The 15934-nt window shown below is 48.0% G+C and overlaps 1 long non-coding RNA gene across 1 annotated transcript in view; it reads right to left on the bottom strand.

Moving 5' to 3' along the window:
• LOC147997037 (uncharacterized) overlaps positions 1-15934 on the bottom strand; it is a 96692-nt gene that overhangs the window by 32526 nt on the left and 48232 nt on the right. The gene's annotated exons all lie outside the window — the stretch shown is intronic.

Here is a 15934-nt window from a genome sequence, read left to right on the forward strand (position 1 = left end):
AAAACAAACAAACAAACACCAAGAACCATTTCCTCAGCCTTTTCCTCTTCCTCTCTCCCTCTGGACCTGGAATCTAGGGCCCCAGCCTGCTGAATAAGCGCTCCCCAGCTGAGTTGTATCTCTGGCCTACTTTCTTCAATTAAATCATCCCTAGCCCCTAATCATTTCTCTTATTTTAAAGATACATTTATTTATTTTTGTGTGTAATTTATATATAGCATATAATGTATATATAACATAATAAATAGCATATACGATATAATTCATTTATTTATATTTGTTTCTGAGCATATGCTACAGTGACCATGTAGAGGTCAGAGGGCAACCTGTGAGAGTTGGTTCTTTAGAGTCCCGGGGATTGAGCTGTGACCGTGACATTTGACAGTAGATGCCTTTATCTGCTGAGCCGTCTTGTTGACCCCTGTCCATTTCCGCTAACAGTGTTTCCCAGGATTCATTGCAGATCAGAGATGCTGGGGGTGGTTGTTTTAGGTTGATCTCATGTAGCCCAGGCTGGTCCTGGATGTGCTATGAGCTAGCAAAGAACCTGATCGTCTGACCCTTCTGCTTCCACCACCTCAGTGCTGGGGTCTCAGGCATTTGCCACCAAGTCTGATTTACGTAGTGCTGGAGATATTTCCCGGGGCTTCGTGCTGGCAAGAGATGCACTCTGCCAGCTGAGCTCCATTTCCAGCCTCCTCTCCTTCCTCAAATCAGTGTAATGGCGGTAGCTTTAAATACTTTAACCTCCCTTGTAGCCCACCACCCACCAGCAGTAGTGGGAAAGAGGACCTGTTTAGAAATGGTTCTTTGGAGCAACTCCAGTCTGTGTTGTCTGGAAATAGTTCAGTTCACAGGTCAGCAGCAGCGGCAGCTCCATCTGCTTGTGAACACTTCACAGACACACCAGCAGTCCAGTTCAGGAGTCGGGATAGCAAACACGAATCAGCAGAGACAGCCAGGCCTCAGCCTCGGCTGGAGTCAGCAGGAGAGACCAGGAGGAACACCAGGAGAAGTTCTTGGCTGCCCCTCTCTCAGCCAAGTGAAGATCAGCAAAGACACGAGACCCACAGGCAGTGCACGACTAGCCCTATAAGCAAGCCTAGCTCAGCCTCCGCCACTGTCCATCCAGTCCTATTTATTCCCTCTAAACTTCACGTGTCCTCCATGGGTCTTGCCTTGGGCGTGTGTCTGTCTCAGCTGACAGCACTCTGGCACTCTGCCAATCAGCCTGAATATGCAGAAGTGGCAAGAATCCGCAGCACACCACCATAATAAGTTTTTTGGTGCATCTCTCTCTATGGAGTTCCGGCAAATGCAGCTCAAGTATGCAGTATAAGGTGCACCGATACAGGCCTGTCGATAGCAAAGAATCCTTCATCGTGTGTCCTTTCCCGTGCTTGCTTTAGCAGAACATCCTCCCTCCTGTGTCTGCTTCAGCTAAACCTTCCTTCACGAGTCTGCCTTGGCCTCTCGCCTGTGTCCACTTCAGTTAAACGTTCCTTCACGTGTTTGCCCCAGCAAAACGCCGTCCAACCCACTTTCCAAAGAACCCTTAAGTTTCCATTTGGCCATTTCTTCCAACATCCCAGGTGTATTGACGGTGAGGATGAATAGACTCACTGGGCCTTTAAACCCACACTGCACCCGAGGTTCCCACAGGTGAGTGTGCTTACAATTCAGAAGGCAAGTGCCCACCCTGAGGGTGTGAGCAGATGCCTCTTGCTGGCCCTGGCCCTCCTCAGCAGAGCATCTAACCAACCCCAGGGTGAAGGCTGGATCTCTATGTGCTGTGACCACGAAGCCCTTGTCATGAGTGGGCATCTGCCTCCGTGCTTGGCAGTCATTTGTGGCTCCCATTCGTGTCTGCTTCTGCCTGTTTTCCCTGGCTAGGTTGCAGGCTGCTTGCTTATGGAGCCCTGTATGTGGCTGTGATGTGAACTACAGGTATTCTCTCTGCTACCACTCACTGTGGACACTTCTGACCTCTGTTCCAGTCTACATTATGTTCTCTTTCACATCCCAAAGCGTCTAACACTGCCCGTGCAATAGTGGATAATCAATAAACGCCTGTCCCTCAATGAATGGTGTGAAACCTTCTTTACTGGATGTCTTTATTTGTGATGATTTCAAAGCACGTCTATCATCATCCCATTTGTCCTTACCAAACCCCTCTTCCTACTCTAGCATGTCAAGTACCGTCAGCTCACAGTACCCACAGGCTTCTTGATTCCAACCAAACTACAGGTTGAAAAGATTCAGAAGAAAAATTGTCTTGAACACACACGGACTACTTTTCTTATCAATTTAAAGATTTTAAATTATATGCGTGTGGGGTTGTGCACGTGAGTGCAGTGTCAGTGAACCCCCAGAAGAGGGCCTCAGACTCCCCCTGGAGCTGCAGCTATAGTCTGAGGTGAGCCAGTGAAGCTGGTGCTGGGATGAACTCAGGTCCTTCGCTATAGCTCTGTGCACTCCTAACACGGAGTCACCTTCCCAGCCCCCGTCTGGTTTCCTAATATGACCTCTATGTAAGCAGAGGAACACGGTACTTGGTGTCACAACTAGGTCACTTGCAAAGACCATGTCATTTCGAACGAGTCACTGGGGCAGCTGTGGATTTGAGTATGTATGGGGTTTCTGGAACTAAATCCTTAAATATCAAAGGGTCACAGTGTTGGAGAGATGGCTCATGGGTAAGAGGGTTTCCTGTGCAGGAGTGAGGACCCGGGTCTCCAACGTCATGTAACAGGTCTGGAATGCTGCATCTGTGCTTGCCTACAGCGTTGGGGGTGGGCAGAGACAGAAGGATACTGGGAACTCGTTGGCCTGGCATCCTAGCCAAATTAGTGAGTATCCAGGCCAGCAAGAAACCCTGTCTCAAAGCACTAAGGTGGAGTGTGGTAGAGGCGATACCCAATGTCCTGCTCTGGGCTTTGCATGTGTGTCTGTCTGCAAGGTCACATACATGCAGCACACCCTGCACGGTCACGTGCATGCACCCCACATACATACCCCACCACACATACAGAGAGAGAGAGAGAGAGAGAGAGAGAGAGAGAGAGAGAGAGAGAGAAACGGAAGACTTTAAAAGAATGAATTTTAAAATATATAAATGCTCATTCCTGATACCCTTTCCCATGTTCCTCCAGATCATTTCCCACTGCATTCTGGGAGACCTCTCCATGGAAAGCAGTCTGCAGACATGCCCGATGGACTATGAATCTATGATGTGGTGCTTTGAATGTGAAATCTCACCACAGACTCTCCTTTTGGGAAATTGCCAAATGTGAATTGGCTGTGGAACCTTTGGGTGCCGGGCTTAGCTAGAAGAAGTGGGTTACGGGGGACTGACCAACCTTCAGGGTTCCAGCCTGGCTCTAACTGCCATTGACTTGCTGCAGCTGCCGCCACACCTTCCCTGCTGTGATGGGCTCCGTCTCTTTAACCTAAACCAAGACAAATCCTTCCTCCCTAAGCCACTTCTTTCAGAGATTTCATTACAATAGAAAAGCAACGAACACAAGGGGTGTGGCTGAGGTCAAAGATGTCTGCCTCCCTCTACTAGCTCACTGAACATACCACAGAGCTTCATGGCAAATCCCAACCGTGCCAAGGGCACAGCCTGAGGGGGAGAGGCAAGTAGAGGTACCACTATGCAGCCAACCAGGTTGCCAGTAGACACGGTGCTGGCGTGATCCAGGTTGCAAAGCATTCTCCCCTTGCAAGGGAGCCTCTAAGGGTGGGTAGCAATGGAAAAGGACTGTTCCTGGGGACAGCAGATCCGTGTGACATCCCCACCAGGGGGCAAAGGATACTTCCTTCTGAGATGCTGGCTGCTGGCTAGTTTCCCTAGGAACCTAGCTGAGAGCTCAGCCTGTGGCAAGTCCTTGGGGGATGGGGGCTCTCAGGGAAAGCCAGAGAAGCCCTTGCCACTGTGGTAGAAACCTGAAGCTAAGCGTGTGGGAGAGTCTGCCCCAGCCCAGCCTTATCCTGATCTGGCTTCCAGGATCTGAGGACTCTTGAGGCTCGAGGAGAGCTTTCAAGGAGAAAGGCTTTCCAGAAAACATGGAGGAATTTTCTAAAATTGCTTTTAAAGACTCGGTTCTCCTTGATTTTTTTTCCTCCCACTTTTTATTCTTTTAAGAACTGTTCACATAAGCTCTGCCCTCTTAACAGAAGAGCTTCCCTCTCAGGAACAGAAACAGTTGGTTTCTTTCTTGGTTTCATGGTTCTGGGCCCGCAGCCACCACTGAGCTGCACCCCCAATCTTTGTGCACTTCAGCATTTTAACTATAGGTCTGATTTTTGAGCAGTAAATCTCTAGACCTTAAGTCTCTGCGTAACGGAAACTTTATCCTATTAACCGCAGCCCTTCATCGCCCTCCTGTCTTTTGAGCTTGCAGATAGAACTTAGAAACCATAATCTATGAATAGACGTAGCCAATTTTAACAATCTTGTTTAAGGGGAATGCTGATTAATGTTTGTACCATTTAGTTACTTAGTTAATTAAACTCCTTTAAACATTTTAAGCTGCAATCAAAATTTATTATATTCCATTTTCTAAGATTTTCAATTATCTGACTAACGAATCTTCCCTGGTCCTTACCTGATTCTGATAATTCAGATACATTAAATGTACAATTACGGTGATTTTTAAATATTCAAGAGCTGTTTACCAACTTAGTGAAATTTCAACTTGCAATCACAGATCGAAATCAGTGACTTAAGGGCTTATTTGAAATCAGGAGAATGAATGTGGTATTAACTCTCAGAGTCACCAAACTCTTGGAGACTCCAAAAGTTCCTCAAATAACCAGGGACCCATGCTTCTGAACTTTGCACAAAAACAGACATTGTTCTTGTTCTGTTGTATATTGCTGTACTCAATTCTAAGTTTCCAAAGATTATAACTGTTCCCAAATACATCTGTGATCTCTTCGTTTTATTTTTGTTTAGTTTTGATTTAATAGACTTTTTAAAAGTATGTGTGTGAGGGAGATTTGTGCATGTGTGGTGCAGCTGCTGGCAGAGACCAGAAGAGGGCACTGGGTCCCCTGTCGCTGGGGTTACAGGCAGTCGTGAGCTGCCTGACCTGGGTTCTGGGAACTGAACTCAGGTTCTCTATAAGAGCAGCAGGTTCTCTCAACCACTGAGTCGTTTCCCTAGTCCCAAGATGCCTCTCTCTTAGTAAATGCACAGTATGTTGTAGCACACACACACACACACACACACACACACACACACACACACACATGTGCATGCACATGCAGATGCCACAGCAAGCACGTGGAGGTCAGAGGATAACTTTTTTCTGGGATCAGATTGTTTTTTCTCCTACCTTGTGGCCCCTGGGGATTGATCCCCAGGTCACTGGGTTTGGCAGCAAGTCCCTTTCCCTGCTGGGCCCTCTCTTTGGCCCTTAGGTTTCTTTCTCTGCTTTTCTGTCCAGTTGAGAGAGGCTTCTGCCTCACTACCCACCATGTGGCATATGGCCAGGGAGTTGTGAGCAGCCTACAGTGAGTGTCAGACCCCACCATGTCCCCATGCCCCATCCACAGGTTCATGCGTTTGAGCACTTGGTTCCTGGCTGCTGGTGCTGCTTCTGGAAACTTCCGGAGGTAAGGTCTTGCTGAAGGAAGTGGATACCTGAGTGGACAGGCATAGCACAGCCTAGCCTTGGTTTTAGTCTGGTTCACTGAGGTATGCACAGACCCTGAAGCTCCTGCCACCATGGTGGATTGCATCCTTCCAAGCCTAGGACCAAAATAAACCGTTTCTCCCCGTTTCCTGACAGGTACCTGGCTACAGCCATGACAAAGTAACACAGTTTTCAGTAGGTTGTTGTGACTTTAGATGCCAACCACAGGCTCAGAGCATCCCCAGGCTATCTGAGCTTCCGAGTGTCTGGCTGGCTGCTCCGACCCAGCTCAGCTTTCATACACGGCTGTGCTGGTGAGGGCTTTAATCCACATTACTGACTACAGGCGAACAAAGCTGGGATGGGTATGTAATGGTGATGCTTGCATTCGGAGAAGGAAAAGATCATCTTTGTGTGTGCAAGTGCATGTATGTGCAAATAAATGCATGTGTGTGTGCTCAAGTGTGTGTGCACAGGTGACATTAGGACACAAATCAACATTAGATGTCTTATTCAAAAGCCCTGCTTTGTTTTCCCCACTTTTTTTTCTTTTCTTTTTTTTTTTTTTTTTTTTTTCGGAGCTGAGGACTGAACCCAGGGCCTTGCGCTTGCTAGGCAAGTGCTTTACCACTGAGCTAAATCCCCAACCCCCCACTTATTTTTTTAAGACAGGGTCTCACACTGAATCTATAGCTTGCCAGTTCATCTAGGCTAGCGGCCAACAAGCCGCAGGGACGCCCCTCACTCCACCTTTCCAACTTTGGGGCTACTGCCTGCCTTTTTACATGGGTGCTGGGAATCAAACCCAGATCCTTGTGCTTGACGTGCCTTACTTCCCAAGCTCCCTCCTCAGCACAAAGACAACTTTTTAAAGGCAAAAGGGGACTGGAGGGATGATTCAGTGGTTATGGGCACTTGCTGCTTTTGCAGAGAACCCAAATCCATTTCCCAGTGTCTGCTTTGGACAGTTCATAGCTTCAGCTCCAGGGAATTTGAAAACTCTGGTCTCTAATGTCAATACATACATACATACATACATACATACATACATACATACATACACACATACATACATACATAAGGAAGAAAATCTAAAGGTAAAAAGAAGAGGCCATGTAAGTAATTTTGAAGCAGCTATTCTTGCCTACAAGGGTCAGATGGGCAGGGGCTGAGTGACGGTCTTCCCAGAGCATTTCTGTCTGCATGGTGGCTTTGCTGTCAACTAGGCTGTGATCTGGAGTCTTTGAGGAGAGTCTTAGCAGACCAGCATGCTTGAGGACCTGCCTTCATGGCTCTGTGACGTAATGAAATTAAGTTAGACATCTGTAACCCCTGACAACTTCCATGGTACTATATTTATGATTACAGCCTTATTATAAAGGACCCTGAAGACGGAAAGCCTTGGGAGAAGGTTGTGTACCTCTGTTTGTCACTCTTCCTAGCGTGGCCATGCTGAGGACATCTTTCCCATTATGTCACTGACTCATCTCTTCAACTGACCTATTGAGGACAGTTCTCAAAAGTCCCTTGATAGAGCTGCAGGGCCCAGGCTCTGACCCCAACGACTCTAACCGCAGGGGAACACCTCGCCTTCCTAGCGCAAACCAGTGTTCTACAGGAGCAGCTTCTCTGAGCCACGGAAGTGCTTGTTGAGGTTTCCTGGTGCAGACTTGATTGACTGGAATGAACTTGGCTCTAGCCTCTCCCCTTCAGAGCCTTGAAGCCCCACCTTCTCTTTCTTTTTTTTTCTTTTCTTCTCTTTTCTCTTCTCTTATTTCCTTCCTTCCTTCCTTCCTTTCTTCCTTCCTTTCTCTCTTCCTTTTTTTCTTTCTTTCTTTCTTTCTTTCTTTCTTCCTTTCTCTCTTCCTTCCTTCCTTCCTTTCTTTCTTTCTTTCTTTCTTTCTTTCTTTCTTTCTTTCTTTCTTTCTTCCTTCCTTCCTTCCTTCCTTCCTTCCTTCCTTCCTTTCTGTCTGTCTGTCTGGTCCTGAGGCCTGTCTGTGACTCCTTTCCACCTTTCCCGGTTCTAGCTGGCTTCTGTGCTCAGGGGTGTTCTTCTTGTTCCTAATAATAAGCCACCTCTTTTTCTCTCACTGTTCATGTACTCCCAGTCCAATTCTTTGTTCTGGGACACAAGAACGGAGGTGTCTCTGGACTCCCATTTACAACAATGACACTAATGTGGTGGGGGCTGACTGGTTTCAAGGCTCTCCTGGACTCTGCGATCCTTCGGAACTGAGGTGCTAAGCCATCTTTCTGCAGCTCAGCCATGCTGTCTCCAGGCTGTATCTGACCCTGGGCCAGCGTCATGGTGACCAGGTGTACCTCCCTTTATCCTTCCTCAAGGGTATGGATCCTTCCCCCATCCTTTTGTGTCCTCTTAATGTCTGGCCTGGCATCCAAAGAGCACGAGCTCTAAAAGATTCAAATGTGAACCGCTACAGCCCAGTCCAGAGCAGCTGAGGGGCTGTGGAGCGCCCCTCCTCGGTCTAAGTCCTGTGTATCTCCTAACACAAAGCAGGAAAATTGCTGTGAGCTCTAACTTCAGGAAAAATAATCTGCCTGTCTAAAAAGAACTCCAGGAGTCAGCCCCAGGCTGTGGGAAATCCATTGTGATGTTTGAGAAAAGGAGGGGAGGAAAAACAAGCTCTGATGTTGAGCACCCTGCCCAGCACACAGCTCTGTTTCTCTCCCTTCCTTTGGAAGCCCTTTGTGGAGTGGCAAGATGGGCCCAGCAGGTAAACCCTCTTATCAACAAGCCTCATGACTTCAGCTGTGCCCCTCAGCCTGTGAGTGACCTGGCAGATATGAAGATGCTCTCTCCACAGATCAGACCACTGAATCAGTGCACCCCAAGAAGCAGGCATTTCCCAAGGAGCCTCATGCTGGGAGAAGGAAAGGGTACCAGAGGAAAGAGACTTCCCACAGTTCCAACAGTTCAGCAGCCACTTCGCAGGATGGGGATGAAGCCATTGCTGGGTCAATGGTACAAGTCCTTGTTTCAGTTTAAACTTTAATCTCACTCAGAACCCCAGTGGGTTTGGGGCAGTCCCTGGATCTTTGTCCCTCTTCTCTCTGTGGCCACATTGAATACATTCTTTTCTTCTTTTCACTATTAGTCCGAGGATGAGTGGTCAAACTTGACTTGGAACACCCGCTGTCACTTCCAAGTTTAATAACAGATGGTGGAACAAGACAAGATAGCCAATTCCTGCAAGGTGTTCAGATACACTACGGCACGCTTGGGCACGCTGTTGAACACGAGTGCTTGAACGCACACCCTTTGTTTCCTGAGCCCTCCAAGATCCCTGTGACAACACCTCTCATATCATGTGAGGTGCAAAGATCTCAACTCTCACCTCCAAGTGCTGACTTTTATTGGTGAGCAGTCGGGACTTGGCCAACTTACTGCAGTTTGACTGTTGTTTTTAACAAAATCTCAAACGTTCAATTTTCCCAATAAAGACTTGGGAGCCAGATGCTGGGGTGAAAGTCTGCTTGCTCAGAGAGGCAGAGAACACACCCAGCTGACCTTCCTCCTCAGCCAATGTCCACCCCCCAAAACAGGTCTCCTTCTCTGTGTTGTCTCAAAAACCCATCAAACTCGATGTCCCTCCTCTTTACTTCCTGTATCTCTCTGTCCATCCTCCTGATTTCTCGTAATCGCGTTTTATTTTCCTATGTTCACTCCAGTCAGCTGGTTGCCTGCTCCACCTCTGACCTGTGGCTAATCCTGTTCACAGTAAACAGAAAGCCCTTGGATTACACAGGTGTGTGCTGGGGCTGAACCACTGAGAGACCAGATCTCTGAGTTCAGACTTCATCTTAGAAAACCCGACCTAAGGTTGAACTCAAGTTAACAGGCCAGTACCTAGCACCAGTTTCCAGGCTATTCTCCAACAAATCTGTTCCTCCAGGTTACAAGCCCACCCTGCCTAACAACCACCAATCAGGAGGAAAGTTTATGGTTTGGCTTCCAGCACCAGCCAATTATATTAAAGGCCATTATGGCCCTCCCCAATCAGTTGTGTACCAGGTTAGATACCCACTTCTTTCCCCTATAAATGTTTGCCCAAAAATGGGCTGAGGGTTCTACCTTCCCATCCTGCTGTGTCAGGGCTGACAGTGAGCCTCAGGGGTGCTTCTAATAAAAAGACCCTAACGTGATTGCATCAGAGCTAGGAGAGGGAGGCAGACATCTTAGAACTCACAGCCACTCCCATTGTGTTCGTTGCTTTCCTACTGTAATAAAATCTCTGAAAGAAGTGGCTTAGGGAGGAAGGATTTGTCTTGGTTTAGGTTAAAGAGATGGAGCCCATCACTAGGGGAGGTGTGGCGGCTGCTGCTGTAAGCCAATGGCAGTTAGAGCCAGGCTGGAAGCCTAGTGGTCCCAGCCTCTCCTGTGTTTCCGTCCTTCTATCCACCACAGACCCCACGCCCAGCCTCGAAGCCTCTAGCCGGCTTCTTCCCCACCCACAGCCATCACAGGCAGTGTTCCAGCCCCAGATTCTGCCTGATGAGGGAGGAGAGGTAGGAGATGTGCATGGGGAGCAGGGAGGGATGAACAAAATGTTTAAAGTTTCAGTATTTTTCTTAACGACTTGAGAAATGTGCTCTGGAAAGCATAAACTGTGGGACACCCCCCTCGTCTATTGAAATGCACATGATAAAGTGTTCGAAAGGTGGGTGTTTGGTGTTTTGAGTTTTACATGTTTGCACCCCAAGGCTAAGGTCAGGAACCTGTATAGCATTTTGGGGTTCCCCAGTTTCCTCAGTTTCTGCCTTCTCCTCATCCTTAGGATCCCCCATTTGGATTTCTCTCACCCAGGTCAGTTATGGCTGCCCTCTGTACTCCATAGATCTGGTGTCATTGGCCTGAGTTCCTAGATCTGGATTCTCTTGGCACCATAGGTGCACTATGGTCTGTTGCATAGGTCAGAGAAGAGGGGAGGGGAGGACCCAGGGCACTGAGCCCTTCCAAGTCAGAACTGTGGATCAGACAAGGAGGGGAGAGCAACTGCACGCTGATAGGGCCCTTGGGCCGATTTCAGACAGGAACTCACTGGAACCCCAGATCCAGCCTTTAGCAGAGTTAATGTGCAGCTGATCCTGCTTCTAAGAACTTTCCAGAAGAGGCTCAGTTCTGTCTCATCCTCAAAACCCTTCTCCTGTCCTAAAGAACCCCTGCCCTGCTGGAGGCTAGAGAGATGGCTCTGTGGTTTAGAGCATTTTTTGTTCCAACGGAGGACCAGTGTTCAGTTCCTAGTACCCACGTGATAGCCTACAACCATCTGTAACTCCAGTTTCAGGGGAAATCAACGCCTTCTTCTGGTCTCTGGCAGTACTAGGTATAAACACGGCATTCATAGATATACCCAGGCAAAACACTTTTTGAAGAAGGAGGGGGAGGAGGAAGGGAGGAGGAGGACAAAGAGGACGAGGAGGACAAGGAAGAGGAGGAGGAGAAGCTGCTACCCCTAACTTGGGTCAAGAGAAATACCTGTGCATATGCAGAAGGAACTTCTTAGGGGCTAGAGAAATGGTTCTGTTTGTAACCTGCTTGTCATGCAAACACAATGCTCAGTGCAATCCCCAGAACCCACAGAAAAAGCTTTTAATCCTAGCTCTGGGAGTCAGAGACAGGCAGGTCCTCAGGGCTTACTGGCCAGCCAGATTTGCTAAGTTGGTGAACTCCAGATCAGCGAGAGAGCACACCTCAAAAGACAAGGTGGACAGTTCCTGAGACACCTGAGGTTGCCCTGACCTCCATAGGCACATACACCTGCACATACATGAACTCATGCACACACAAAAGGACTTGGCAGACACACAGGATCTTTCTTTATACTTTGTAGCACAAAATCTTACCCTGGGAGATTAGCCTGGCTTTTTGAGGTGAGGCTGACATCGTAACCACTGCGTCCTTATTGGAGACACTACATACAAACCAGGGGCTTGGGAGGTGTCACTTGTTTACTTTGGAGTTGAGAGGGACAGTAAGAGGCAAGCTCTCTAGCCACTTCCAGGAAGAGCCAGCCTTGTTGCTACCTTGGTTTTCATTCAGTGGGAGCCACTCCAGACCTAGACCTCCAGAGCTGAAGCACACATTTGTGCTGCATTTAAGGCACATTTATGGCCACTTGTATCACAGCAATGGGAGACAAATACATCAAATAAATGAGGCTTCTATTTACTGTCAGCTGCCGAGGACTCTGCTTTCCGGCCCATGCCACTGTCACACCCACCTGCTCAGCTGTGTCCCTCATGGGATTGGGTGTGAGGAGTGGCTTAAACCTATCACTCAACCTTGTTAGAGAAGTCTGGGTGTGTTATACTTCCCACAACCAATTAAGAATTTCCACCCTAAGATGCTGGGTCACCCTGAGAAGGCATAGCTATGTCTACTTCTCTTTTCCCTGAACACATGTCCCTGACCATATTCTCAGAGGACTTCAGTGATATAGTAGTCAAGGTCAAGTCACCAGAGGCTAGTCTGCATGGCCAGGTGAAGTGCCCACTTTTATACCCAGCCAAACTACCAAGATTGTTCCCTGTCACCTAGAGCACTGGGTTCCTGCTTTCCCAGCTTCCTTTGCTTGCAAGGGCAGAACTTGACTCAGTGCTGCCCAACAAGGCAGGAGCAGGAGTCTTTGGAGTCCTGGGAAACCAAGTGCTTCTGGAATGAAAGAAGCAGATACCGATAGCCGTCTCCAGCAGATCAGTTCTACCTTCCCTCTCCAAGAAGAGAGATGAAGCCTGATTCTGTGGTGGCCACTATGCACCCAAGGAGTGACAGGCATGATGAAGGTGGTGAGAGGAATGTGAACAGAATCTGGCCCCGATGTCATTAGTGTCTTGGTTACTTTCTCACTGCTGTGATAAAATACTCTGACAAAATTAACTAAAGGGCTAATTTTGGCTTATGGTTCCAGAGGGACGCAGTCCATCATGGCAGGAAAGACATGAAGGCAGGAGTGGGAGGCTGGTTGGTCACGTTGCACTCAGGGATTCTACTCAGGTCACATTGCACCCATACCTAGGAAGTCTCAAAGCTCAGCCCCAGGGACTCCTGTCCCCCTGCAAGTCTCCACCTCCTAAAGGTTCCATAATTTCCCAGACAGCACCACCAGCTAGGGTCCAAGTGTTCAAACACCTGAGTCTAGGAGGACATTTCATATTTAACCTCATTAGACAACAGCCAGTGTTGGAAGTGGTCCATATGGACTTATAGCCCAATGACAAAGAATCTCTAATGTGCCTTAAGTGTTGCCAACTGGATTTTTCCTGCTACTGCAGCAGAATGCACACCTGATTCAAAGTACAAACAGCAGGCAGGTGGAATGGAGCCACACAGCCAGAAGTAATGGACACATCACACACAATGGGGCAAGGACAGGCAAACCAGGAAAATTCATTGGCTACGTGAACTAGGAAGGTTAGAGTCCTGCCTCAAACCACACGGAGCATAAAGTGGAAAATATGTGAAAGGGGAAATCTTTTGAAAATGTATTAAGGGGGAAAATAACAAAAGACTAGAGGAGAGCTAAATATTTATAAATTGAAGAAATAAACAGGAGAAAACACAAAGTACATAGATCATTTGATGGTTGGCACAGAAGCTCCCCTTCCAAATCAGATGGACGCTCCCTCACCCAGTGAATGCTCCTCCACTCCCTGAACGCATTCATACCCCCCAAACTCCCAGATCACAAGATAGTCCTCTAAGGCTCTGAGGGTAAGGAGAGGGGAAAGACATCAAACTGTTGGAAGCAGGCTAGCCCAGCTCTGCAAGAAACAAACAAACAAACAAAAACATGAAGGTTTCAGGGACCAGCCCAGGAGAGAACTCCACAGTCTGAAAATAATAACTACTTAAACAAAAATTCTGAAACATCAAATATTCTAGAAAAGATTCCACCAGCAGAGCCGGGTATCCCAGCACTCAGGAGGCAGAGACAGATGGATCTCCTCGAGTTCAAGGCCAGCCTGTTCTACACAGAAACGTACAGTGAGATTCTATTCCAGAGGAAGAAAAAAACCATCTTGCACAAAGGAAAGTAGAAGTGCCTGAGACAACCATCACCGAGGCGGAAATACGAGCAGCGAGCATGAGCGTAGGGGCTTGTGGAATCAGACGTCCACGGTTTGGTACCATGGTGGCAATGGAGACAAAGCCCAACCTGTGGGGAGTAGGGCCAGGGCCCCTGCTTCCTTGAGCCTAGGACCCTGAAGAGGCTCATTGTTTGTGGAAAAACCTTGGTGGGAAGGATTCGTTTGGTCTCAGAGTTCAGGAGCTATAGTCCATTGTAGCCGGGGGTGGTGTGGGAGACAGACGGACAGATGGAATGGGGACACGATGGCAGGCCTAGTTTTGGGATCCGAGCACTTCCCTGGCTGGGGCTTGAGGTAGCCAGATTTCTCACTCAGAAATCAGAGAGAGCCAGCCTGGCATCTAGAAGCACAGCTTTGCGATAGCCTTAAGACCCATCTCTACAGCACTACGACCAGCTAGGTCATACACTCAAAGGTTTCACTGCCTCTCAAACCAGCACCACCAGCTGAGCAGCTGAGGACCAAGGGCTCGAGCAGGCAGTGGGGGTGGGGGTGAGAGGGAGGAGACATCCTACCTTCAAGTTCCAAAAGGGACCATAGACTGTGACCAAGTCTCAGCACTGGAAGTCAGGACGACTATTGCCTCTCAAGCAGAGAGACTCCAGGTAAGCGTCCACTTGCTGGTTCATTAATGGCAACAGCAACTGGGAACATGCAGTGTTTGGAGTGCTCTGGGCCAGGCTGATAGAAGACTGGATCTAAGCGAGGCCATTTGTGGATAAGGAGCATCTCTGGGACACGATTCCATCCCACGGCAGGAGATCTGAGCTGCCTCAGATACTCCGCTGAGGCCCTGTGTGTGTAGCATTTTAAGGAAACTGTTCATACTGCTTAAAGAACAAAGAGGAAATTAGATCAATGAGCAAGAAATAGACATCAAATATAACCAAAAAAGCTTTTTAAAAAAATCCAGTAACGGGCAGGGAAGACAGCTCCATTTGTAAAGTGCCTGCCTCAAAAGCCTGAGGACCTGAGTCGGGAGCCTCAGCACCGGGGAGAAAGCCCCAACAAGCCAGTCTGGTCTGGATGAGCTCCAGGTGCAGTGAGATTCTCAAGAACAAAGAAAGTGGTTGTGGAAGACACTTCTGACTGCCATACGTTCTGCTCACGTGTGTGTGTACATCAACACACCTACAAAAACACTCATATACCACAAACATATTCATATACTCACCTAAAAAAGGGCTTCATAAAATTTCCAAAAATGAAAGCAACAGCATCATTTAAGACTCAGGGTAGGGGGCCTGTGAGGTGACCAGCAAGCAGGATGCCTGGAGCTCAGAACCTGGGGCCCATGTGGAATAAGGGGGTAAAACCAAACCAAAACAACTCTGGCAAGTTGTCTTCTGACCTCTACACACGTGCTATGGCATGCGCATGCGTACACACACACACACACACACACACACACACACGCACACACGCATGCACACGCGCACACACACATACAGACAATTTGAAATAAAATAAGTCTTAGTGCACACCTTTCCCATCACTTGGAAGGCTGAGGCAAGCAGATCTCTGAGTTTGAGGCCACCCTGGTCTATATAGTGAGTGCCAGGCCATCCAGGGCTACACAGAGAGAGCCCATCTCAAACAAAAACAAACAGATCTTTTGAAACAAAATTCTCCTTTCTGCAAAGGAAAATGCATAGGTTTTTGCAATTCTATGGGAAAGATTAGTCCCTCTGCCCCATTTATTCACACTCGAGATGATTTATTTATACCTTCGTGAACTCATGTATATGTATTTTATCCTCTGGGCTATAATTCAACACTACATTATTTATTTTCCTGCTCAGAATGTTCTACTTTAGGCCAGGGGGAATGTTCCCGTGACCCTGTGACCCTGTGACATGCTCCACTGTGTGTCTGCTTTGTCCTTACTTCTGATGCTATAAGATGCTCCAAGCCCTTCTCCTCTCCCTGCTGTGGACTCAGACTCCATTTCTCAAAGGAATGCTATGTCCTTTCATTGCAGAATGTCACTTAAAAACTCAAATCTGATGGCTCCGTGGTTATGAGCATGTACTGCTCTTGTAGAGGGACTAAATTCAGTTCACAGCGTCCATGTTGGGTGGCTTGCAACTACCTTTAACTCCAGCTCCAGGGGATCTAGCGCCCCTTCTGGCCTCTGCCAGCACTTGCACTCACCAGCACGTACTTAAACATAGACACATACA

Source organism: Rattus norvegicus, chromosome 1, assembly GCF_021556685.1.
Source record: "Rattus norvegicus strain SHRSP/BbbUtx chromosome 1, alternate assembly SHRSP_T2T, whole genome shotgun sequence".
NCBI lineage: Eukaryota > Metazoa > Chordata > Mammalia > Rodentia > Muridae > Rattus > Rattus norvegicus.